The following is a 27,873-nucleotide window of genomic DNA, read 5'->3' on the forward strand; positions in this document are numbered from 1 at the left end:
GCGCCCGCTTGGCCATCACTGGCTGCAGATGATCGCATTACATTGCTTGTCTAATCAGTGCTGGGGGAACTGTAGTTCGCTTCGTAGTCAACGTGTGACTGTCGTGATAGTACGTCATGCAATTTACAAAACCTATACTTATGTCATGTAATTTTATTTACTTTTTTATATTTTTAATAAATGTGTTTTTTTAAATATATTGAATTTGTAAAAAAAACTAAAAAAAATCTTATTTTTATTTTTCACTAATGAAGGGTTCGGTGAATGTGCATGTGAACTGGTTGTGTTTGGTACCTCTAAGAAGGTTAAGAACCACTGGTCTAGAATAATGGTTCTCATAGCACATTGTATATGTACCATATATAAGAAAACCGTCTGAGGCAAGAGGGATAGCGAGACAAGAAGAGGAAGGGAAGCTCGGTGCATGAAGGGAGATCCCCCGGCGGTCTCTGCCTATGGCAGCCCAACTATGAGATGAGACAGGGCAAGCCTGAGTCCTCCATACTCTAACATTGTTAAACTAGAAGCTTTTTTCCAAAAGCCGAGTTGGAATTTTACTCTTGAATCAAGCGAGGGTTTCTGGACTGTGTCAGAGAGAAAGTTCCATAGGAGAGGAGCCTGATACCTACAGGCTCTACCTCCCCATGAAATAATTTTAAAACCACAAGAAATTTGAAGCTCTGGAAGGGTCGTGTTCAGCTTTAAGTCACAATGGTGACTAGTCATGTAGTTTTAAGCATGGCCGGCCAATTTAATCGGACGATAATAGCTCTTTTAAATTCAGGGGAAAAAAACAAAAAATAAGCGGATTATTTTGCAGTGGGTTTTCTTTCCTCTCACATTAACGCATTGCAACATAAGACAAAGAAATGATACGTAAACAGCCCTCCTTCAAAAATGTTTCATCAAAAACATTTTTGATGATTTTTCTCTCTGTTGTAAAGTGAAATCCTCGAGGACAAAGCATTGTAAAACAGTCAAATGCTATGCCTGCAATTCCTATTTTTGTTGCTATAAGTTTTAAGGGACGCAAAAAGAGAAAATATTTTATTCATAACATCTCTCTCTCTCTATATATATATATATATATATATATATATATATACATACATATATATATGACCTAGTTGGTCAAATTAATTGGTTATATGAATTGGCATCGGCCTAAAAAAAATCCATATGTCTCAGGTCATAGTGCTTATAAGTAAAAATGAGGATTTTAAATTCATTTGTAAATTGTACAAGACTCCAGCGCTACATGAGAAATTTGAAATATGAGCCAGTACATTAAAATGATGATATGCTCCTTGGTTCTGGCTAGAACTCGTCCAGCAGCATTTTGGACCAGCTGGAGGGTCTTTACAGATTTGCTTGGGCAACCCGTTAGCAAAAAGATGCAATAATCCGGCCCGGAGGGCACAAAAGCATGAACTAGTATTTTGGCATCAGCAAGCAGCAGGAAATTACTTTTTTTTTTTTCCCTTTAAATGCAGTCCTCTGCTTTTTTTTGCAAAAGACGGCCATAATAAGGGCATTCAAATTTTGTTTATTGCTGAAAAAATGGGGGTTGTCACCGCCCCCTCCAAAAAAAAAATAATAATAATGAAAATGAAAGATGAAAAAAATATTACAAAATATATGTGTAACGAGATGAACCCACAGATGCCAAACCACAAGTATGCAGTAGTCCACTGGAAAAATATCCCAAGCGGGCGGAAAAAAAAAACCCCTGTTCTTGAAACTGTAGCGCTCACCTTCTTTTATTACAGTGTGGGACTGGAAAGGATTGATACTGACCAACTTGAGTTGTATTTCATTGAAGTAGTACATCAACTCTACGACATCAATGTGCAGTTATTCCTACTTGGAACTTGCTCCCGTGGTGAAGGACAGTCAGTGTGTGGAGGGGGGCGACAAAGAGCAGAACTGCAGACACAATGAGCCCCCTGTTTGGCCGGCAGTTCTTCACCAGAAGCGGATCGGTGGGGGCCGCTTCGATTCCCGCTCCTCTGCTTTTCTCTCTGCACTTTATCCCCCCCCCCCCCCCCCCACAACCCCCCCACCCCCCTTAAGCTCCACCAAGCATTCTCTGCATCCATCGGGCCAGTGACGGTTTGACTCTGAATTGTTAAACTGTCTGAAAGCAATTACAGGAATAACACGGTTTCTGCCCCTTGATCGAACAGAACATTCGGGATTCTGGATAATATCGCTCAGCTGTGTATGACAGTTTTCATTGTGGGTTACATGTATAAACCCAATGATATAGTTTCTCACAGTTTTTGATAAACCATACTGTATAATATCATCTGGTGTGTTATTTCATTCTGAACTCCTGTCTACTGTTCTGCCTGTGACATGCAGTATCACTGACTATTCATGTTGCTCGTCACGTTGACTTCCTTATATGAATTTAATGCTTCTGTAATTGATTAATAATTATGTAAAAATATGTAAAAATAATAAAAGCTATATTTGGAAACATGACAAATATATTCCTCATTATGAGGAATATATTTGAGGAATTTGTGTGGGACAAATAAAGGATATCTTAATATCTTCCGGAAAATATCATTGGGTAAGGCACGATTAGAATTAAAATTTTCCGTGCATAACTGTGTGTGTGTGTGTGTGTGTGTGTGTGTGTGTGTGTGTGTGTGTATCAGGTCATCGTGCTTCGTAGGTGAAAAAGAGGATTTTAGATTCATTGACACATTTTACAGGAAGCCAGGGCGATATGAGAAATATGAAATATGAGTGGTTGTGCGACAGTTGATATATATATATATATATATATATATATACGCACACACACACACACACACACTGCTGCTCTCATTCTGCTCGGATCATTGCCTTATGTTGTAAATATGTACATGGAAATTTTTGATGCGATAAAACTCAAGTTTTCCCACTTTAAGGCGAATAAAACCTTACTCTGTTCCGTTCCAATTCATTAAACGTACTTTTATTGAAACACCATTTTGCTCACTTCTCTGAGATATGTGCTCAGAAGCGTATTCTTGCAAAAACAAAAGCAAAAAGAAATCTGCTGAATTCCACTTCAACTAATTATTTTACTAAGTGTGAGACAAAGCCTTGACTGTAATCTATTTTTTAAAAAAACGACAGCAGATTCTCTGTCATCGGTTCAGAGCAGCTTTCAGCCCACCAAAAAAAAAAAAAGAAAACCTTCTCAGAATTTGTGTGTGGCCTGCACAGGAAATTAAGAAACCTCTGCAGCTTTAAGCATATTTATGTCTGAATTATCTGCGAGCGCCGGATTTAAACACAAGGTTCACCGTGTGCTCAAACACTGCATGTGTGGTCACTTGGGGTCAATAGTGAACGAGAATAAGGATTAGCTTCTTGAATAATTCCCATCAGAATTTTCTTAATTGGATAAAAATATGTTGCTTAGTTTGATATCACATCAATTTGATTTTCAAGAAATGTGAAATGCCTTACGCCGTACTAACTTCAGTATCATTTATTGTGTGCTTGCGAATATTACGTTTGGGAATTGCAGAGTAACTCAAGACCATTTTGTGCTACCTAGAGTACCACGATACAGCGTTTGTGCGACAGTCGATATATTTAGATAAGAAAATTCACATTCAATCTCAAAATAAAAAGGTACTTCTCACAAATCTACCATAAAAATCATGTTGGATAAAAAGCTGGTAACTGCAATCATTCAGTTTTTTTTTTTTAATGTCCAACACCATTACAATGAAGTGGGAAACGACATCTCAGCTTCCACATTTGCATACAAAAAAAATTCCAAAACACATAAAAAAGTTATTTCATGATGAAAAATATGTAGAAAACATATATAATATCTGACTGTTAAATGATATTTCTCATCTATTCCGAAGCAAGAAAAAAACACTTTCAAAGCTCAGCAAAAAAGAAAAAAAACAGTTCAACAGTATTACCAGTCATATACTGTAACTGGTATATATTTTCCTATGTGACACCAGAGAATAACCTGGTTCCGCATGCGTGTGTGTGTGTGTGTGTGTGTGTGTGTGTGTGTGTGTGTGTGCGTGTGCTAACAGCCCGGGACCCAACAGAAACAAGAGCTATTTATTTTAGCGAGAAGTTGAAGAGAGCAGAGACTAGGGATGAGATGGATCCTCTTGTGAACGCCTCCGGCTAACGACTCACACATCAGTTGATCTCACGCTGATTCCCTCACCCTCACACACACCCGCACGCACACGCAACCCCCCCCCCCCACACACACACACACACACATGCACGGAGCAGATACAGTAGAGTGCAGCTAGCCAGTGACCGGCAAGCCTCCGTGGGCACACACATTTACACAGATGGTTCTTATACGAATGGATTAGAGAGCATATTTCCTCAATAAGTGGGAACAACATAGGCTAGCGCTGAATTTATTATGTCTTAATTGAGGAGACCTACGTGGATGTATATTTGTGTGCGAACAAGCCTCTGGTGTTTTTGGGGTCATATAATCTCTGTCAGGAATTGGAGATTGCATGCTGCCGGACGGACTAAGCTACACTTGTGGACCACCTCGGCCTCTGAAAGACAGGGAGTAGATTTGCATTGGAAATAAAAATGAGGTGCCTTTTTTGCTGCTCTTTTGTAATTATGTCGTCATGATGCCCTTTTAGTACTTGTTCGTATTACCGGTTTTGCTTTATTGGGCAAACAACTCATTATTGTGCCTGTTGAAAATGGACACTGGACACACTGTGACGTATTTGTAAGACCGAGTGTTTTCTATCAATCCGTGAGTGGAAGAAAAAAAAAATAATGAGAAGAATAATAGCTGAGATTTATATTGAACACATAACAGAGTTGGAATGGGGTAATTAAAGTTAAGTGTGTGCGTGCATGCATGTGCGTATTCCAGTTCTACTAAGAATTCAACAATAATAAACGCTATTTTATAAAAGTCACATCAGTTTTAAATAATATACAAAATGATGAGAGTGACAAATATTTGGGCATTGCATTGAAAAATACTTGCAGGATTTACAATGACTGATAAATGGTTACCGGTATTTGTTATTATTATTATTACCACTAGTTTAGTGATTAGGCTATAATCACATAGCAGTAGTAAAAGTAGAAGTAGCGGGAGTATATTGTGTACTTGTTGTTGTGTTTTTTTTTTACAATATATTTTTGACAATGTTTGAATTTTAACTTCATCACATGCAATGATTGCAGCAAAACAACAGTCAAGAAAAATAAAAAAAAATGCATATGCATGCAGTACTGTATGAACATCTCGAATACAAAATACATAATTGCTTTTCGTCTTTTACGTCGATTGTTTTGAAATAATATAACCAGGAACCAAAGCCAATATTCACCTGCATTTCTTCGAGACTCGAAGGCTATTTTACAATGTCAAAATAACTGCCGTCAATAAGTTGATCTTTTGCACTGTAACGTAAATGTCTGCCAAGATGGCTCAAAGTGAGCGTGTGTGCCCGCCGGCATTGTGGAGCGGTTGGGGGAAGACGGTTGCCGTCCAAGGTGAGCCGCGTCCGGGCCAGCCGAGGACGAGCATGGGAAAGCTCGCGCGTCAATTTATCACAGCTAATGAGCTGGAACAGTGTTGCCTGAGCTGCCTTCCATGTCCGTCAACTCACGCCCGCACACGCACGCGCGGGCGGGCAAATGTGTCAAGGGCGGAATACATGTTTCACTCAGCACTCAGCCACTATATTCGAGCTCATTTCACACGTCTTTCCACGGCTTTAAACGTGCTTTTGTGTACTCAGTCCACACTATATGACCCTCATTAGTTACTAACAGAGGTGGCAAAATCAGTCACATCCTCACACTTTTAAGGACAGACACTCCTGGCGAAAGAATTTCTGTTTGGATTCTTTTACGTAGTTAAAAGTCAAAAAGTGGGGACTCTGAAACTTAAGTTCAGAAGTAAAAAGCACAAATGAATTTTCACCATTATGTACAATATCGGTTTTGACAACTCACATGATAAAACAAATAAAAAAACCAGGAGCTAGCTCGTGTTGGCTCCGGCGTTTGTGCTAAACAAGTAAATCAATAAAATGATCACATAGCGCTTTCTTGGAGCTGACAATATCAAACAACACTCTCTCAAAAGGCTGTGCGATATCTTGCTTCAGCAAAACTGTTGCGCCATCGTTGATGCTCCCTGGTTCATGTCCGATGTTGCCCCCAACAACTCGGTCAATCAATCAAGAGTCCAAATGCGATTTCCGTCATGTCAACAACCATGGAATTTCAAAAAAAAAAAAGAACACGTCTAATTTGGCTTAGGAAGGAATCGTCAAGATATTGATCTTCAAACTCAGGGAGTCAAAGTAAAAAGTCGTCAGAAAAAGAAATATTCAGGTAAAGTATAGCTTCTTGAAAAATGGACTTGAATATTTGCACTTCAATCCCCCCCCCCCCCCGGTGGTGGTGAAATCCTTTGATTGTCTTGCAAAACGTTTGCCAAATGTTTTGCCTCAGTAATTCTAACGGCAATGCAAACTAGCCATTGTGTATTATTCACACTTTCTTGGCATCAAAGTGACCCGCAGCATCGGCCGCTTGTAACGAACAGAGTTTAAACAAACAAGGTCGCAGAGCAATGAAAGAGAGCCGCAGAGAAAACAGAAACAAGTGATGTCACACAAGGTGACGGACGACGGACTTCAGCTTGAAAAATATGCCGTTCCTGATTTTTTTTTCTGCGCATGATGCATTTGGAGCTGCTTACAGCATAACAAATGGAGGCGAAGCGGCACGGGTGTAAAGGAATAATATCCTTATTTTAAGTTCCAGCACGATGCAGCTGTTATCGTTCGCCGTTACAAATGGCCGACTGCACATATCGTGAGGTTTCGCAGCTCCTCGCGGGCTTCTGCGGGAGCTCCAGCTGCGCGCCTCTTTACTGTAACACTAATCCTCGTGGCACATACATCATGCTAGCAAATGTTTCAGTTATCATTTCTGGTGTGTGTGTGGGGGGGGGGGGTACGTTCAAGATCGCATGTCGCTTGGGTGGCAGCTGATTGCGGCGCAAGACAATTGTCAGAAAGTATAAAGCCGCCTTTGTTGTCTTAAATAAATTGAGGTCATCTCTGGAGGGCCTGTAAATTATTCCGGCTAATCTATTTTACAACGCTCGAGGTATGAATGTGACGGCTGGCGACTTTATGCTACATAATCACATGATTATGAATTACATATGTCTGGGCTGCCTTGTTTGGTTTGTAGCCTGATGCCCACGCATGAAATGTGGATCTTGAGCTTGCATGCTGCAACTAAGGAACGGATACCTGCGCAGTGTCAGAGTAAATGGCGCCCCCCCCCCCCCCACACACACACACTTCTGTACATGCTGCATGTCGCGGATACACACCTGTCCAAAGTCTGATGGGCAAGTGATGAATTGGGAACTGAGCACGGAGGTCCCTGCCAGAAAAGTGTGCTATGGCTCTTAATGTATTTGTCATACAAATGAGGACAGTTCAGCCAAAGTAACTTGTGGGACAGATCCCACTGTGGAACATCTAAGGCAGAAGAATTTAAAATCAATATCCCGGCCTGGGTGGCGGGAGTGGTTCAATTTTACACTCTGGTGTGCTTTAACATCCTATACACAGGTGATGAGACAAACCTCTTCATCGAAATCTTAAATCTTCATCTTGCAGGTACATTTTGTGGCAACAGTTGGGGGAAAGCCCGTTTCTGCTCCGACTGCACATAGCAAGGTCAATAAATGCTTAGATGAGCGAGCGGTGAAGGAGTGAATATTCCCTGCAGACACACTCCAAATGGCTTGTCCGCGTGACCACTTATGTTATTCATAACAAGCCGCAAATTCAACAAAGCATTTTTCACAAAATACTTAGCAGACACTATGACCCTTAGAGCAGTGGTTCTCAAACTGGGGTGGGGGGGTCTACAAAATAATTTGCAACAAATTATCCATCCGTCCATGCATTTTCTGATCCGCTTATCCTCACAAAAGTCACGGGGCCGTGCTCGAGCCTATCCCAGCTGTCTTTGGACAGTAGGCGGGGGACACCCTGAACCGGTTGCCAACCAATCACCAGGCACACATAGACAAACAACCATCTGCGCCCGCAATCACACCTAGGGAAAATTTTGAGTGTTTTATTAACCCGCCACAAATGTTTTTGGAATGTGGGAGGAAACAAGAGTACCCGGAGAAAACCCACACAGGCACAGGGAGAAAATGCAAACGCCACACAGGAAGGACGCAAGGCGTCTCTGCACTGTGAGGTGGACGTGCTCACCAGTCAAGCACTGTGCCGCGCGCAATAAATTCTGATATGTTTTTTGAAAAGTGCATACCGACATACGGTAACTGGCTAGTCAATGAAGATCACGTAAACCGATTTCTTCTCCTATACAAAGATGCCAGCACCTATACGCATTAGCATGAATTCCTTTCACGCTCTGATTTTCTATGGGACTCGTCCTTCTTGTGTTCAAGGGTATCTGAAGCCTATCTCAGGTGGCACATATTGCCAAACAAAGGCTTCTCACTCACATTCAAGAAGTAGCATGATTTTGGAATGTGGTGGGGGAAACTGGAAGAGCTGAAAAAAAACCATGCAAGCACCAGGAGCTTATGCGTACGCCACAACGAAGTGTTCTGCTGGATATTTGAACCCAGACGTCCTGACATTGAAGCAGACCATTTTCTGAAACGGTTGACTGATGTATCTTCTTCCTGGTTCCACAGCGTAGCCCAAAAAGCCATTTCCGTCGAGACAAAGCAACATTAATCATGCATTTCTCTTGTTTTGACTTCCTTTCGAGCAACAATTTGATGTACAACAATTAACCACGTCCAAAATAATACAGGTTGGACCGGCCAGGATTATTTTGTGCCTGACCAAAGGAGCCTACCACCGATTCCTTTTTCTTAAATTTTAGACTGATGCCCATCTTGATATCACCTTCCCAGTTCCACAGTGGTACGCTTCTAGCCAAGCCCTCAAAGACTTGCGCCACCCACGCAGTGACATCAATTGGAGAGATGGATGCACAAGAATTTGTCACACGCATACCTTTTATGCGCAATAGCTTTTATAGGCCGACTACATCTGCGACATAGCTATATATTTGGTGCTATGTTCTAAAATCGGCTCGCTCCTTTGGTCGCGTCGATGTGGGAAGAGAAGTGGGCGCGGTGACCTCACTGGTGTGTTTCTAATATCTTCCCAGAAATCCCTGCGGGCAGGATCATCTTGGGTGTTCTTGGGCGGACTCTGGTGTTGTTACATTTAACAGGTTCCCAGCACAGAGCACAGGCAGGGAGGAGGAAGACGAGGAGGGGGGGGGGAGAAAAAAAGAGGGCTACGGCGGTGGCGAGCCCACTGCCGAGAAGCCGGCTTGACCTGGAGGAAAAAGCACCCTCTGTGCATTGGCTTGAGGGGGCGGTGAGGGGGTTGAGTTCGACACTGCCCTCTCCCTTTTCTCCCTCTAGGTGGGGAGGAGGCACGGAGGTAATGAAGCTTAAGTGAGACCAGTGTCTGGTAATGTAATATACACAAAGCCCTTGTCAGGTCTGGATCCAATAATGTGTCATTTACCACGTCTGGAAGAGATTGGCCCAGATGATCGGCGTGAACCTTTGCCCGGGTGAAGAGTGCTCCGCACTTAGCATCCTTCGGCCTGCAGGCCTACTAAATAGGCCCTCGCTTCACCTCGCTCCAACGCTAGCACCTCACCGCCCATCCCCTTGTCGAGGCTTTGGATGAGATACTTCATCCTCGTTTTGTGACCGCACTGGAAAGTTCGTCTCAGGTGGATCGTTTTGGTCTCAGCAGAGGAGAAGCGACGCTACTGAACTGCTGCTTCTAACACCGCAGAACCAACACAATTTTTGGTTACACTCCAACCAAAGAACTTCATACACTTCATTTACCAAAGGGGAATGAACAAGTGTACTGGGAATACAGGAAGATCATCGAAAGGTTTCCGACAGAATTTTCCCACACTGGAGACCAGACCACTTCTGGATTTGAATTGCGATTAACTACATACATTTGGTGAACCTGCCTTGCATACTGGGTTAGTGGTTATCAAGTCTGCCTCATTGCTCTCCATTCCTGGTTGGAGTTTGCAAGCTCTCCGCATGCATGTGTCCCACATTTTAAAAACATGCATTTTAGATTCATTGAGGGCTCTACGTTGTCCTGCATCTGTTCGTACGTGCCCCGTGATAGGATGGTGAGCAGGCCGGGGGGTTGTGCCTCGTTTCTGCCCCAAGGTCAGCTGAGATCCAGCCAGCGCATGACCATAATGACGACAAGCACTATTAAAAAAAATGTATGGGGGCACTGATTGAAATTCATTATATCAAGAGCAAAGATCAACTAGAACATCTCCAGAGTAGGAGTACTTTGACTTATATTTAGGTTTATCATCATGAAGTTACTTCCATAACAGTTGGAAATCCATTCCTTAATTCCATTATTTCTTCAGGGAATTTGTATTTATTTATTTATTTTAGTTCAACAACTTAGAAGTCAACCAGCGCGACGGAAGGGATTGTGTTCTACTTGATTCAGCCATTATAAAAGTGACAGACACACTTTTGGTCCAATGCCCTTCTGACCCTTTTCCTAACCGTTTCCATCATTTCAACAAATCCATTTGGCGTGTATTTTTAATGATTCAGTGCCACACAGAAAACATTGAGTGGTAATTAAAAGTCATCCTAACTTAGCGCTGATACCATCGCGATGACCAATTCACTTTTAAATATAGCTTATATCAAACAATAACACCGATTTTTTGAAATGTTTGGTGTCGCTAGTACAAATGATGTCGTGTTCGGAGTTCAGAGGGCAAGCTTGTTAAGGTTTAGGTGACGCAACTTTGTCAGCTCGTTGACATGCCGCAACATGGTTTTGGTTAAAAAGCCTGACTCAGTTGCAGATCAGGTTTCTCCTCACAGTAGTACAGGTATATTGCTAGCTTCTGCTCTCTTGGGGGCCAGATTCAATCGCTGCTTGATCCGTAGATCATGACGGGGTGATTCTATATTACGCCATTTCAAGATTTCTAATGTTTCACAATAGAGTGATACGAGAGTAATGAAACGGGATTTGGTGCAGGTATTGGTGTTTGGTTTTTTTTTCCTTCTAAAAATAGAAGAGATAAGGTGTGTGTGTGGGGGGGGGGGGGGTCTCAAGTCACAACTTGAATCAAGTCAGACTTAAACTCTGACCCACAGTGGGAGTGTCATGGGGGAGATCCCAGGATCATCAGAAAGGGAGGACCGTGGGGTGTGGGGTCAGTTTTGGGCTGATGTCCCAAAAAGGGAGACCACTGGCAAAATTAGGGAGCACCAAAACCTCTGGGAATCCCAGTGTTAAGTCACCAGGTTTAGGACTTATAAAGCAAGTATCATGGCAGGATATCTGAAGATGATTAGACTTGGATTTAAGGAGTCTGCTTTTGATCAACTTGTGAAAAAGAAAATTAGGTAAGGGACACGGTAATTATAACCCATAAAGATCACCCAACACTATAAACCAACAAATACAGGTAAGCTAGGCTAACGTTACAGTTTAGCTAACTGACACAAAGTCAAACATGAACTAAGCCTCATGCCGCTGAGGCATTTATTTGAGAACATAGCAAGGTGAGTATGCGATTGCGTTCGTACAGCTAACGATCCCAAGTACAGATACAAAATGCAAAGGGACTCATGTGTGACTCAGCAAGATTGTTTGACTGGCCTTAGTACAACTGGCTGAGTACAAAGTCATGACTTTACCCGCCTTGCTTCAAATTTAGTGGTTGAATCGACGCAACTTGTTTGATTTCTGCCACAGTAAAGTGTGACTTGCTTATGGCATGCACATATGCGCCTTGCTTCCACTTCTGTACAGTAGCCCCTTCCATACTAGTCGCCCTCTGTGTAACAAATTCTCCGACTCCCAAAATGGTACCGGAGGCATATTAAAAAATGGTGAAGCGCCGCTCGTGTGTAAGGAGCTGCGACCAAAGTGTAAAGATTCCCCGCCCATGTCCTTTTGTGTTGAAAGCAATTGTGGCTGTTGCACAGATGTTGCCGTGCATCTAATTATCTGATTGTGCCACGCCACGAAGGCTTTGCAACAGGGCACGGACTGTTTCGTTCTTTCCAAAACGGACCAGCCACTATGCCTCTTATGCACCAATTTGCCAGAAAGGCATTGTGAATGGGACTAATAAAAACAACAGAGACGCACTTTTTGTGTCCTTTAAAATGAAGTTTGAGATGAGACAAGTTAATGATGGAGATTTGAAGTGGACAGAGGCGGATTTCACAACCGCGACTCTGCGCTTTTATGTTGTTTACATTTCCACACGCCTAATTACCGTATCCGAATGTGCACAGCCACAAAGGCTGTATCATGCGGCAATGTCCTGTTCCAGTCTGAAAGCGACGCGATGACAACGCGCAAGTGGCCCAGTAAAAACAAGAGGAACATTTGCTTTTGTGTGTTTTAGAACGAAATTAGGGATGAGGTTAGGTCCCAACGGTGGGGGAAAAAAAAGTCCGTTAACTGTCTTGACGCTTGGATGGAAACGGGAGTGGAGACGATTTGAAACAGACTCCATAAATAGTGATGTCATCTGATTTCCTCATTTGTGAATGAGCGAACATCCTCTCCATTTTCTTTCAAATGGAACTGAGGATGCTATCGATAGCTATTGGATTACCGAACATAAATTCTGATTAAATTCAATATTTTCTCAATAGGACAAATGACCTGGATAACCACTCACACATTTGCGTGTCATTTAGATTGTTATTAGCTATTAGCTCACACCGCTAATGACGGGGGCTGTGGGGTTTTTCTTTAGTTTTTTTTTTTTTCTCCCAAAAAGCAGTTTATCTGCACCTTGAAAGTGAGGGCGAGAGTGTGTGTGATAAGAGTGGTAATTAGAAACGCAGGGGTCGCCACTGTGGTTTGAAGAGCACAGGAAGCCTCAGGCCGGAAGGCGAACGGGTAAGGATTTACCGCTTCTACTTCCTGGTCGGCTTGGAGGTCTCGGGCCCCAAGCCTGAGGCCCACACAGGGCGTGTGGGGCTTGGAGAGAGGAGGCCCGGATGGCAACGGTACGAGGTGAGAAATACAAATCAAGCAAGAAGACAGTTGGGAGGAGGTACATTTCAACTTTTTTCCTCCCCCATGAAATGCGTGTATTTTTTTTTTCTTTTTAAGGGGAAGAAAATGTAAATGAGGGAATACTGCAACCATCGCATCCTTTCCCCATAGGAGCGTTGTGGCTCCCTTTAGGCCTGAATAACTCTGATTTAGTGCGCTTAATAAACATGATATAGCGCTTCCAGTGATTGCTCGGACAGGCGCAGCATCACATAGATTCCCCTCACGTTAGCGTGTAGCCCTGAGAACGAAGCAGGAAACATGCGGGTTTCATTTCAGAGGGCTTCAATTACTTCAGCAGAGGACATATTTTTTTTATTTAGACAAGATTATTACGAGCCACCATTCTGTCACATGAATTCCTGCAACATGGCGGGAGCTTGCACTTAATTAGAAAACAATATCAATGATGAATATGAATTATGTTTTTGAGTTGGACAGAGAATTACGCATCTCACTAATTGCAGTGAATAGTGTACATTAGAAATTGTCTTTAATCACACTTGAAGCTTTTTTTGCGCTGGCTGGGGTTTACTTTCGTGAAATGTGGACAGCCACACTTTTCTTGAAACTGCATCAGATGCCCTCTCACTCAGCCCTTAAAGGGGCAGCACAGACACCCACTGTACGAAGCAGGGACTGCTTTTGATTTCATTGTCGAATATAGAAATGCTACTTATTAAAATGTCGGTCTGTTTACTTTTGGCCAAGGATATTTGAGGGCCTCCGGTGTTTTGGAATATGTTGAAAAATATGCCACGGCATTCAAAGTGCTCAAAATGGTAAAAAGTCTCTTCCAATTTGAAATATAATGACACCTTCAATTTCTATAAGCCGAAGCCGCCTGAAAAGTGTCGGAATAAAAATTCACCTTGAAATCATGTTGCTGCAATTCCACTTTATTTGAAAAAAAAAAAAAAGCACTAATCTCCTTGTGTATCCTCGTAGCCGAATGGAAATGTTATATTTTTTATTGATTTTGGTTGTTCAAGTCAACATGTCTGTTTCTCAACCGGAATCTGAATTTCAATCAAGGAACGTTGTATGCATGTGTAAAATATTTGTGTGCCATTAAACTGTGACGAATTAATGACAGTGTGTACTAATGACATAATTTTCTTCATCAATCCCTGCGATAAATTTTTAGTTGAGGTTTTAGCTGGAGTGTGTGTACTAATCTTCCGACATGACGTCGTACACGCTTGCATAGGCAAATGTCACCAGTTAAATTACAATTTATTCACTTCAGCGGTCGACGGAAACGGCAAACCGGCACAACTGGATGGATTTATGACGCGTCTGTCAGCTATTCCCTGGCCTGAAATCGTCTAGCAGCACACTGCCGGCTGCAGAGAGAGGCCTGCACGCGGCCGTCCACAGCTGGCTCTTATTACGCGCCCATACAGTAGCCATTCTTTTTCACTTACCCCCTCTCTGTTTTGTGATGCTTATTAGAAATGTAACATACTGGCCCGGGAGTTTGTTACAGATTTATGTGACACAGGTGCTCGCTTAAAAAAAAAAAAAAGAAGAAGAAGAAGAATGGTACTGTTGCTGGTGCACAAATTACAACAGATCTGTGTGCAATGTCATGATGACACCACCATTTCTTTGTATGCAGGATGTCACGAAAGCGATATACTGTTGAAGTAAAATTTTGATGCAGATCTGGGCAAAAGTACTGACATGGGGTGTTGTTTTTTTCTCTTTTGTTCTTTTTTATTAACTTTGAAGACTACTTTAAAACAACTCTGTAAGCAATGATTTTTATTGAGACATTCTGAATATGTGCAAAATTGTTTTATTGGCCATTTTTTAAAGACAATTATGCAGAAAGTTCCATTTTAAAAATGTGACAAATCTTTTAGACAGATCAAAATAAGATGGGGGTTTTTTGTTTGTTTGTTTAAATTTGCTGAATTCCCATTCAGTCATAATAATTTGTTAATGAATGATGAATGAATCTTATTGGAAAAAATGTAAACAAAATCTCAGTTGCATCTTGCTTTGTCTTGGTGGTCATTTTGTTAAAACAAAACAAAAAAAAATCTGTCATTTAGTTGTATTCTATTAAAACGGATTTGTACTGAGCAAATAACCTCAAAAACCTACAACATTTTTATTTCATCTGGATCTGGTATAATGATGACATATTTTCAAAATGTGATTCTTTTTCGTGCCTTTATTGGTCACGAAACAGGCTTTGTTTTGAGTTCTTTGAGGGTTGACGTGTGGTGGAGTGGGGGTGCGCCAACTGTGCCTGACTATTGAAAGGGCGGATGCCTTAAAATGTTTGGAAAACACTCAACGCAACTTAATTTATAGAGCACTTCAAAAGCAGCCGTCGCTGCATTCAAAATGCTGTACATAGAGTAAAAACATCAAACAATACAAAGACAGTGAAGCCAATACACCAAAAGCCAAAAAGCAAGAGAATTTTCTTTTTAAGATGAGCTTTAGCGGAAGGTCATTCGAAAGGGAGGGACCGGCAACGGAAAACGCCTCTGTCCCCTCTGAGACTTCACTTAGTCCTCAGTATCTCCTGTAATATGTAAGACCATTTAAAGATTGAAAGGCAAATAAAAGAATCTCTAAAATGTTCAGGTACCCAGTGAAGGGAGGTCAGAATTGGAGTTATGGGCTCCCACGTACAAGCTCCAGTTTGAGGGCGAGCAGCGGCATTTTGGAACAACTGGAGACGCTTGGTGGAGGGCTAGCTGACTCCCAATAGAATGAATGATAATAATCCATCTGAGATGTATTGAAGGCAGGGATAATTGTTTCTAAGTGCTGTTGTGAAAGGCGTTACTCTAGCACAGGGGTCCCCAACTGCCGGTCGGGCGGACCGGTACCGGTCCGCAGGGCATTTGGTGCCGGGCCGCACAGAAAGAACTTGCCTTAATTCCGTTTTATTTATCTCGGAATACGAAAGATGTTTTATTTTGAAAAATACTAATTTGTTGTATTATTTCCGCCACACCTTAGTCGCCTTGTAGCTAGTGTAACAACAAAGAGTTCCCTTGTAATGAATGAAATGAATGAATGGACATGCAACAGTTGTGTAGAAATGTAATTTTGAGAAGAATGTCGTGTGAGTGCGCACCGGCAGCTTTGATAATATTGTGTCAAGGCGAGTGGGTTTCTACAACTTTCTCTTGATGAACTCTGACTGGTACCCGGAGAGTCTCCTGCTCGTCTGTCAGCGCCAGATGAGCGTGAGCCTCCGGTGTGCCAACATGTTGAAGGTGGATCACGCTCACCGTGGGCATGACGGGGGTCCTGAAATGACTCCTGACTGATTCCTGGCTCACGGAAAAAAAGAAACGGAAAGCATTCTGGCGAGCAGAATTGACGGGTTCATGGACCGGGCTTTGAGTCGTAAGCTTTTCTCCGTCTTCAGGTTTCACAGGCCGCTCGCTGTCAGGAGCGTCCCTCCCCTGTGCCCGTCTCGGCGCTCTCCAGTTACGTGGCATCGCACCTCCTGGTTGTTATCCCTCAGCCTCCATCCTCAGCCCCGCATGCTGAGGAGGGGACACCCAATTCCTTTCATGTGGCCCTGGCCCCGTGTTCCTCCCGCGGCTCGGGATGATCCGCGGGCAGTGGTCTGGGCTCTAGCCCCGAGTGATTGATGACGGGGTCGCCCTCGCCTCTCGCCCTCCGCAACCAACCCCCGGCTCGGCGGACAGCATAGCGTTTCATGAGCTCATCCGTGTGGCGCCCAGGAGCTGCACCTCCAACACAAGGCACCGCCCGTCTCATCCCACACGACTCCCTGGGGTCCACAAAGCATGTGTGACCTGCCTTTAACCAGCCATCTGCACATGCGCCTCCTTCTCAAATGCATCGCCATTGTTTCCCAAACATTCTGTAGCTCATACTTACACTCGGTTGTGATCTGTTTGCAGTCTCTCGTGATCATTATTTGGGCCTTTTACGACCGTTAAATCTCACTTCATTTTCACCAAGTAACAGGGGTCTTCGCTTCAGTTTCTATAGCTTCCACGTAAATCGGGTTTGCACATGAGTTGGGACCAATCGCAGAACAGCAGAAGTTCAACACAAAAGTAATTATGCTAGTCAGCAGCGAATTCTAATCAGAGATGGCTTTATGTGTCCCCAAATGTATTTTTGACACCGTTTTCAAAAATGTCTTCTTTTTCTAGCACGTCAGGTTTTTGAGATGTTTTCACTTTTAAAATTTTGACCTATAAAAGCTTGTGCAATACAGATGTTAATGTATTTATAGTTTATAACTATGATGTTGCGGAAAAAAATTCCAACTGCGGCAGATTGGCAAGAGTTTCGTCTAATCAGTTGACTTGCATCTCTGATGGAAATAAATATTTTTGAAACATGTGTTGACCGGTGTTATTTAAGACAACGCCCAGTGGCTTCCTGCCTCTATCAGGATATTTTAAAAAACGTATGAAAAATTAGGGCCTCACTAACAGGTTCCGTGAAGGAGTCATATGGCCCTTTTTTTCCTGCCCCAGCGCAAATCGCACTCTAGCTGTGTGCAGGGGTGGAGTTTTCTTTGTTTTGGTATTTTGATAGATGGGCACATGTAGGAAGGGGAGTTTGTGCTGTTGTGGAAGGGAACACGGCCGACTCGTTTGCCATCCAGTCGGAGCAGCTCCCCTCTTTCCCTTTAAATTCAGCGCAGAGAGAGGCGTGCGGTCTACATTGCATGTAGATGTAGGAAATCACCGCGTGCATTTACGAGGAACTGCAAGATGCCCACTTGCGGATGATAGTTATCGTGAAAATTTGCTTATATTGTTGTTCGCTTCAACCACTTTGTCATTGAAACAAAATGAAATACACAAAGAGCACATATTATGCATTTGTTTTTGTCTCTATTTAAAATAGCATTTTTCTTATACATTTGCTTCGGAAGTGTGTGGTCCTATGTGGCCCTCCGGTTGCACTGATGGAAAAATTGTGGGGCCCCCACCAGCATTTAAATTGCCCATCCTTGATGTAGGCCGTCTCAAAATGTATCCCACTGCTTAGTGGCTCTTCATCTTTGTTGAGCCACTGTATACTGAATTGGTTGTAACATGTCTAATGAACCAAAGTAAAGAACATCCAATTGCACCACACACAGGCATCAATTGTTCTGTATGTAACCCTGCATTGAAAAGGTTTGGCTATCCCTCATTCCAGACCTTATATTAAAAATCAAACCTGTGAATTTACTTCCTTTTCACTACAACTTGAGCACTTTTCAGATTGGGAACCTCAGTTTATCAGGTCAAGTCCGTCCTCTCAAGGAGATAAAACACTCGGCGTGGATGACACGAGTGTAATCCTTTTGCGAAACCCTCTCAAAGCTAACGCAAACACAGCATGTGAGCAGTTCATACCCGACGAATGACCCTGCGCCCTCTCATCCCGCCGCCTACCTCGCCTCAGGACACCAGGAGAGCTCGGTCCTCCGCTGCATGTGAGACATTCCAAGTGGCAAAGGAATCCGGTTGAGGGGCGCAGCCGTGATCACCTAATCTCTCCGGGGCGGGCAGCACCTGTCAAGGCCAGAAAAGAAAAAAAATGCACATCAGTGACAGCGCTGTGTGGACTTGAAACATGGTCTTCTGTATCAGATGATGCAGACTTAACAGCGCTCATCGTTTTACACAGCGTGAATGATGGTTGTCCATAAAAACTGAACAGACGCACTGTCCTAGCTGTGTTCTGAACTAGGAATGAAGTGGAACCTTTCCAGTCTAATGCCAACAAGGTAGGCTGTTGACTTTGAGTTTTTACAAGGGTCAACTTCTTTTTACACTTGTGTCACAAGTAATGATGTTCAAACTTGAGCATGCGTGAGGTGCATCTGTGTCGAGGTAACAAACAGCCTGGCCGCACAGCCACGTCAGAATATGTGGTCACGTGCCACAAGATGCTCAGTTACCAGGGTACGTCTTGTTTTGATACGATTATTTTACATTACAAGCGTATAAATGCTTGTCATTCAAACATTCCAGCTTTGAAAGTTGAGAGTTTAACTGGGGTTTTTTGTGTTGTTTTTAATGTTAACATAAAACACATTTTTACATTGATCGTACAGTTAAGTGTCCACTGTGCAGCATTTGATTTAAAATGGTCTGAACAGTCACTACAGGTTTTGTGATGGTGACACGGATCATTTTTATGGGATATTTTTGCAAGTGGAACTAATTAATGATCAGCAGTTGTGTCGCAACCATGGTTTCAGGAGCACAAGAAGTGGAGCTGTTTTTACGTTTTATTTCTTCTCACACTGTGACGAGAAATTAATCATCATGCACAGAAAAAAAAATGTTTAAATAAAATCATCATGATCCATATACATTTTTCAGTATAGATCGACTTAACTTGACAAAATAAAATTGAGTAAATTCAACATCCCGTTTTTTTTTCAGTGTACATTTCTTAGTACTGTACCAGTATTTTGCTTCTTTTTATGTTTCTGTGGCACTGAAGAATGTTAAAAACTCAGCATTTGAGGCACATGTGCAATGCAAATTTCATTCACATTATGCCATCATTAAAATGAAAGCATTTCTTGTTGATATGTTTTATTATTAACAGCAACTAAATAGCTTTGTTTTTGACAGTTAAGAATTGTGTCGACAGTTCAGTTTGATTGTGAAACATCGTATCTCAGTGTGGTTGTTTTCCCCCATTTTACAGAGGTTAACTTCCTATTACACTTTTGTGACAGATAAAATGTGACTTTAAAGATTTCTTGCACAGGTATGAAAGGTTTTCTACTGCTGGCACTTCATTATTTATTTCGATCTGTCGAAAAATTCTCCCCAAATCCGAATGAACCAGAATAGATTGTGTTCAACCTTTGAGGTTCCAATGTGTTAAAACATAGCTCGCAATGACACAAATGCTTTAGAATTGGAGGGACCTGGGCGGATGATGTCTAATAAAGCCTCACTGCTCTGTCCATTCTCACAATTGAGAAATGCCAGTTTCCTGGAAACACTGGCGAAATGACCCAATTGATGCGAGAGAGCACAGCAGAGCGAGCCTTCTGACCCAAATGAAACTCGATCGTCCGCGTAAGAATAGAGCACCAATGAAAAGACAGCCAGCCCATGATTCCTGCCTGACAACCAATCAAATATCTCACTCAGCTGTTCATGAGGGAGCCATGTGTACACGGGGACAGCCGAAGAGAGGGCTATCAATCAGCCGGGGGGGGGCCCAGTTGCCGCCCGCGTCCGCGCGTGTCCGAGGCGTCGGTTAAGTTTGCCACGGTGGCTCTTGGGAGCTTGTCGTCGGACGTCTTACTGTTCTTATGGTGTTTGTGACGTGTCTCGTGGCGATAAATCGCTCGCTTCACGCTCAAGTACAGTCCATCTCAAAATGTCATCTATCACACTCTGTTCAAATCGACCACTTCTAACCACCGCAGCAAGCATCAGCAACTGGACAAGTCGAGAAGATGAAAAAGCAAATGTGGGGTTTTTTTTCTTTCTTTTTTGCTTTGTGATAAAAGTGGACTGGATTTCTCTGGGACTGCGGCCAAAGGAGGTCCAGTCTTTCCTCTGGCGCAAGGTCGTTTAAACTAAACCAACCATTCCTTTTAAATCCCGTATGGCATGGGCCGCAGCCTAATGTCTGACAGAAGGAACGTTGCTTTGCATGTAGCCTGATTATTATCTACTGCCCAAATTGCAAGCAGCTGGCTTGTTCTCGGCTGACGGTCCCATAGTTTACGTCTTGAAACTTGGAATGTGGACAATTATCACTTTCACTTTCTCACAAAGACCCCTAATGCAGCTTACATAAAGAAGTCGCCTGAAAAATCTTCCTGGAAAAAGGGTGTCCCGAGCCTCCAAACGCTCAGCTCAAGCCAACAAAGAATTTGCTTTAGTGGTCCTGTTACACGCGTAGCGAGAGGTGAGACAATCCATCAAGGATGGTACCGGCGTTGTTTAACCGTGACTCTTCAGCTGCCTGGCCTGTTTCTCTCTACCTCTGTTGTGATTTAGAGGTCACCGAAAGAGGAAACCGCAGAGAGGTTAGCCAGCTAACAGTTGGACTCCCTAAAAATTTAGGGAGTTTTTGCTGCCCATCATAATCAGATTTGTCACAGTATAAATTATATTCCCTGTGAGTTATGCTGCGTCTCGGTGAAACAAGACCAAATGTGGTAGTGGAGTGGGGATACTTCACCAAACAGTTTGTGCTTTGCCTAGAGGGGGAAGGAACAGTCAATCAGCAGACTGTTGTTTTACTTTGGGCACACAAATGTTGCCCGATACTACATATTATTGCAACGCGTGGTGCATCCGGCTTTGCTAATCTACAGCAACACTGTCATCATCATGACAGGAAATATTTGTATAATAAACGCTTCTAGAACATAAATAAAATACGTAGCTTGATTATCTGTGTTCACTTTCCATCCATTTGTATAGTTGGGTTGCTTTTTAGAATGTTCCGACCTCCTCAAAAGTGTTGACGAAGCATACGTTGAAGAAAGTCGGCATGTCAGGACTAGATGACATGAATATGTATGTTAGGGCTGAATAATTAATTGCATTTGCAACATAATCGCGATTTGATAAAACACAATTGACATGTGACTGACTTAATCGCCATACAGTGGTACCTCTACTTACGAAATGAATTGGTTCTGGAAGAAATTTCTTAACTAGAAAATGTTGTAAGTAGAGACGCATTTTCCATGTAAATGCCCTAATTCGTTCCAAGCCCCCCCAAAATTCAGACATAAATATTTCCTAAAGCATAAAAATGCATCAAAATATGTAACAAATACATGTTACAATTATATTATGGCACAATAAATGAGAGTTGTGCACAATGTAAAAAACAAAGAATGGAGTAAAGAATAAAAATGATGCTCATTTAACTTTTAACTGCGTCCTCATCATTGTTTGTCCTGTTTAGTTCATGTTCTCTCTCAGAAGTGGTTTTTGCCTGGCGTTTTGTAAAGAACTGATCCAAGGACGCTTGCTTTTGTCGGCTTTTAACAATCCTTCGGAAAAGTCCAAGGCAAACATCAGCTTAGTGAGCGATCGCTCGACTGGTGAACATTTTTTCTGGGCGATTCACTTTTACGTAAAACTATCGGAACACCTCATGGCCCGAGGGGCCAATGATGAGGACGCTGCATAGACATATCTCGATCTATCTACACACATAGACACATTCAGTAGAGGTGCCTCTTAGCCAATGGGATGCCAGGATTATGCTTGGTAGTAGCCACTGGCAGAGCAGCTAGAAGTATGTTGCGTTCATGAAACTCGGAGCTGCGAATAGCAGCCCATACTACACTAAGTAAATTGGCCTCAGAGACTGAATTGTTAAAAATTTTGGAGGGCACTTACTTTACAACCCCCACCCAAAACAAAACGATACAATAGCTCCTCTGCTGGAGGAAGACAGGTAGTGCACTCAATTCCAATTCTTTTTTTTTTCACGACAGCTTTAATCAACGGTCAGTTCCCCCTCGAAAGTTAAATCTTAAAGTAACGGGTTATCATAAACAGGCATCTAATCCGAATATCCGCTCACTCTTCATGATGCACATTGGGCGGGCTTCTCTAATGGAAGGTGCTGTAAGTATTTCAAGAGAGCCGAATGTGCCAAAAGAGTCAAGTTGTCTTCTTGTCAAAAGCCGGTCAGCACCTCGCAAGTGGTCGAACAGTTTAACCTATAATTGCCACAATTAAAATAATACTCATATTAACAAAGCAAAAATTGCTTCCACATGCGAGAGGAAAGAAAAACAAAAACACATGGCACGGTTTGGCCCGCAGAAGTTTGGCACCAAAGCGCTGGCACGTCACACGTGAATGAAGCGAGCGTATGAATGAGCGACGGCGGCTTGATTTCAGAATGCCAGTCTTCTGGGGGGGGGGGAAGGGGGTACATGCCGCGCCCCTCAGTGCATGATGGGAAATTGACATAATCGCACCCTGACTGCGGATGAAACAACGTCAGAGTTATATTCAACTACACCGAGGTAACACACAAACCAATTTTTAACCTCTTAACGGATTTTTAAAATGTGAGAAGCCCACACATGACAAGAAAAAAATATATACATTGTGTGTGCTTACTACTCTTCTACAGCACTGCGGAAGCAGACAACCAACACAGCACAGTAGGCTCATCCATAAACATATCTCCATGATAATCACGAGACTTCTCCCCAAACTAGATGGATCAAGACTGACCTTTGAGAGGCGAAATGGTGCAACAGGGAGGCCGGACTGCCGGACAAAACAAAGAGGAAGAAAGAGGGATGGATCATAGTTGGAGTGGAAAAAATTATAAATGAAGCTAGGCGAACTCACATGTATAAGATCTGTGTGATTAAGTCTATGTTGGGGATCATGTACTCTTCTACTCCTTGATCACTCAGAGAGAGAGAGCGAGAGAGAGAAATAGAGAGAGAGAGACCATTTATACTGGTTTATCTTCCATCATGAATATTGAACCAGTACAATAATCAGGGGTGTTAAACTCATTTTTGTCAAGGACCAGATTTTAATTACAATTTCCCTTGGAGGGCCGTTACGACTGAAACCATATAAAGAAGTCAAGAATAACGGTTGATTCACAAATTGTTTAAGTTACTGTAATAAGGGGTTTGGTAACACGAAAATGCTTACAGTATCAGTCTTATTTATTACAAATGAGAATTTGAAATGTCGGTTGAGATTTTAGCAAACATCATGAAAGAGGACAACTTTGATTTGTTTTCGCGGGCCACATGAAATGATGCGGTGGGTCAGATCTGGCCCCGGGCCTCGAGTTTGACACCTGTGCGTTACATGAATTAAAATTACTTCAGATTTATTTATTTTTTAAGATGAGTGCAATTGACAAATTACATTATCTCCATCTGTCTTGTGTTGCTTTTCTCTGCTTATATAAAAAATGACTCATGAATTTGTCTCATGCCGAAAAGCAAACGGAACCAGAAAATCATGGCCACGTCTTGAATGTGTTTGTGGTGACCGTGGATTGTTTCTTCCTTTTCAAGACATTTTGTGGCATACAGTGAGGGTGATATATTGGAGATAACCAATAGTCACCATTGCAAAGGCAGCCCGCGGCTCCGCCCAACTTGGTGTTGACCACTCACAAAAGGATTTGCCATTGTTCTAAAATGATCACGTTTAAAATTTACTGTCACACCACGACATAATGGCTCAGGATAATTTTTCAGTGGCCTCTGATGACTTTGATCAGAAGAAAGGAATCTTGCTCACAATCTGTCCGCTTATCAGTATAGATGCCCGACTTAAATCGAAATGAAGTCAAAGTGATGGAAAGTCTGGAGTCAGATCAGAAGGGAGGGAAAAAAATGCTCAAATTCAGCCCAATTGTTGGTATGTGTGTACCCTGCTTAAGAGGAATCAATTCAGAGATAAAAGGTCAAGAGAGGGATTGGAGGACGAGATGGGATGTTAATACAATAATACAGTGTGTTCGATCCCACACGTGGACATTCTCCGGACACGCTGTGACGTAGCAGATAGGGGAACTACGGTAAATATTGTACATTCCAGCCCGACATGGCGTGACCTCTTTTGTATTTTATTTTATTTTTTTTTTGCATGGAAAATTGCAGGGGTTGACATCAAAGTCAAAAGTACACAGTCCAAATCAAAATGTCAACCGTGCGCCCAATAAAAATCATTGGAGCCCTCACTCCTGTGATGAGGAGAAACACGGGAGAGTCCAAAGTCAACACAATTTTCTCCCTTTCCTCGAGACCACTCACAGGTTTTGCCCTTTTGACGCTCCGAGTCTGAGGCGCGTTGTTGAACGAGACCTCCAGCAGCATTACTGCATGCAGTTCCATTTTTCTTTTTCTTTTTTTTTTTTTTTTTGGCAACAGAAACCTCATGTCCAGTAAGTGCCCTCCCAGTGTCATATTGATGTAGACGCCTGCTTTAGCTTTGGGGGGGAGTGATCAGAGGAGTCCCGTGGACATAATTGCACCGCTGACCCTGGACATCAGTGATTGATTTCGAGTGTGACCATGAAACGCAACAGGAGTTCTTGTACTTTTGATTTTATTGGCCACCGTGTCAGTCTGTCTGCGCACTGCGGTGGAAGAAGAAAAGAGAGAGAAAAAAAAATCCCTCTATTGCTACACTATAAGTCTTTGTACATGCACGCTGCGGGGGAATGGACAGTGGTATAATGATACATCGGGGTTTGGTAATTGAATTCTTCTGCTATTTGGAGAGACAACAGTATACGATGACTCTCAGCTGGCCACAACGATATGGAATGTTATACCTAAATGAGGGTCATGATAAAAGTCAATGTTGCAGAGATTATACAGACCATTATTCAACTTGATATTGAGTTGATTTTACAGAAAGATACCCGGTCTTAAATCCCCCTTTGCTTCTTCGATCACTAGTAAAAGAGCAGGGGTGGGTAATCTGCAGCCCGCGGGGGGAATTTGTTTCAGCCTGCCATGCAAATAATGCCGTCAACTCAATTTCGGTTTGTAAATAAAGTTGACGTGATCAGGATGCGTGCGCGTTGTTGGCGCGGAAAGCACGGCGGGGTATGTTTGTATGTACACAACTGTAAAGGATTGTCTTACATTTATTGGAGAAGCTTTGTGTTTACCGAGAGCAGTCATTCTTAACCTGGGTTCGATCGAACCCCAGGGGTTCGACGGAGCCTCTGCCATGGAGGGCATAAGACACACGTGACTCGACATGTTGATTAGTTATGACACGCCCTCTTGGCCATCACTGGCTGCAGATAAGATAAGAAAACCTTTATTAGTCTCGCAATGGAGAAATTCCCGATTCACAGCAGCAAAGTTATGAAAGGAATAAGTAGAACAACGCGGCGCCATTTTGAAGTCAAAATAACAAAATAACACAACACAACACATAGGACACAGACAGTCGTGCAATCTTCACCACTTTTCAGAGGATCACATGACATTGCTTGTTCAATCAGTGCTGCGGGAAATTTAGTTCTCTTCGGAGTCAATGTGTGACTATCGTGATAGTACGTCGTACAATTAAAAAAAAACAACAAAAAAAAACAAAGTATACTTATTTCTTGAAGTGCTATTTACTTTTTTCTGATTTTAATAAATGTGTTTTTTTTTTAATATTTTCAATTTATAAAAATATCCATCCATCCATCCATTTTCCGAACCGCTTGATCCTCACTAGGGTGGCGGGGGGTGCTGGAGCCTATCCCAGCCATCTACGGGCAGTAGGCGGGGGACACCCTGAATCAGTTGCCAGCCAATCGCAGGGCACACATAGACGAACAACCATCCACGCCCACACTCACACCTAGGGACAATTTAGAGCGTCCAATCAGCCTGACATGCATGTTTTTGGGAATGTGGGAGGAAACCGGATTACCCGGAGAAAACCCACGCAGGCCCGGGGAGAACATGCAAACTCCACACAGGGAGGCCGGAGCTGGAATCGAACCCGGTACCTCTGCACTGTGAAGCCGACGTGCTAACCACTGGACTACCGGGCCGCCCCTTTATAAAAATATCTATATATTTATTTTTCACTATGAAGGGTTCGGTGAATGTGCATGTTAACTGGTTGGGTTCGGTACCTCTAAAAAGGTTAAGAACCACTGCCCTAGAGAGGAAACGGCACAACCTGCTTCGGTCAGAAAGGAGAACTTTATTGTCACAGCTAACTCTACCCGTACAGCAGGGTGAGTAACGTAGTCTGCTAGTCTACTAGTTTTTTTTTATTGTTGCTTGTTACAGTACATCAAAGATAACTGAGAATCGTGTCAAATTGTAGGACTACTTTGAAGTTGCGGAGGTGTTCTAAGATGCCCCAGGCAAAACGGCTGCAGTCAAGCCCACAACAATACTAACGTATCGAGAAGTAAGCAACCTGTGAGCTTGACTACTGATTCTGTGATGTAAAGTTTCAAACGCGAGTTCATGCGGCTACCCCCTGCTGCCAACAGGTCAGCCCATCGATCGTGGGGGTCGGGAGTGGGGGGGGGCTGATCAAGCAACAGACAGTGAGTCACATGGACAAAGGGACCACCAACCTTGATACATATAACCAGTAGGGCTGTCAATCAATGCTCCGGTTTCTCAACATGCGACTTTTTTTGTACTGAAAGCATAACGCGTACATGTCAGCATGCATCAAATCTTTAGCTTGGATGAACCTCACCGGCCGTATCATGAAGCGCAAATGCATTTCCTGATGCCACACAATTTTGTGGGTCAAGCAACTGATGCGCAAGTAGTTTACAATGTGCTGCTTTACATATTCATTGACAATTTTTCATCCGTACACTTCTATTTGGTCTATTTGTGCAAAAGCCCAACTACCATCATTCATTACCCAGGTCACGTTTTGAGTTGAAATGCATTTTTTTTTTTTTTTTGGTACGGCTGCAAATCATCAACGAAAACATACCAATAATTTCTATCGTCAGGAAGTTGTTTTAAATTTAGTCTGAGACAAAATGTACAGAAGGGTTGGTGCATTTGTCAAGAAAAAAAATTACTAAAAAATATATAGTTTCGCCACTTTTTCTAATTTGGTGAGTTTGATTCAGAAAGAACTTTGGCTCAACTTGTGTACTGGATCTCATGAAGCCATACTTACGTATGTAATTGAACATTCATAGGAGAGGAAATCCTTTTCGCTTTCATGTATGCTTCTATATCATGTCTTTGCGTGAAGCAGAT

The 27,873-nt window shown here is 42.6% G+C and overlaps 1 long non-coding RNA gene across 1 annotated transcript in view; it reads right to left on the reverse strand.

The window, feature by feature from the left end:
- The window catches only part of LOC147194428 (uncharacterized), a 127,599-nt gene extending 108,925 nt beyond the window's left edge, over positions 1 to 18,674 (reverse strand). Inside the window, exon 1 of the long non-coding RNA XR_015102816.1 lies at positions 18,575 to 18,674. This is a non-coding gene — a long non-coding RNA (uncharacterized LOC147194428). The remainder of the gene's footprint in view (positions 1 to 18,574) is intronic.
- Between the last annotated feature and the right edge of the window lie 9,199 nt (positions 18,675 to 27,873).

Source organism: Hippocampus guttulatus, chromosome 14, assembly GCF_054856545.1.
Source record: "Hippocampus guttulatus isolate MCC_2025c chromosome 14, RoL_Hgut_1.0, whole genome shotgun sequence".
Taxonomy (NCBI): domain Eukaryota; kingdom Metazoa; phylum Chordata; class Actinopteri; order Syngnathiformes; family Syngnathidae; genus Hippocampus; species Hippocampus guttulatus.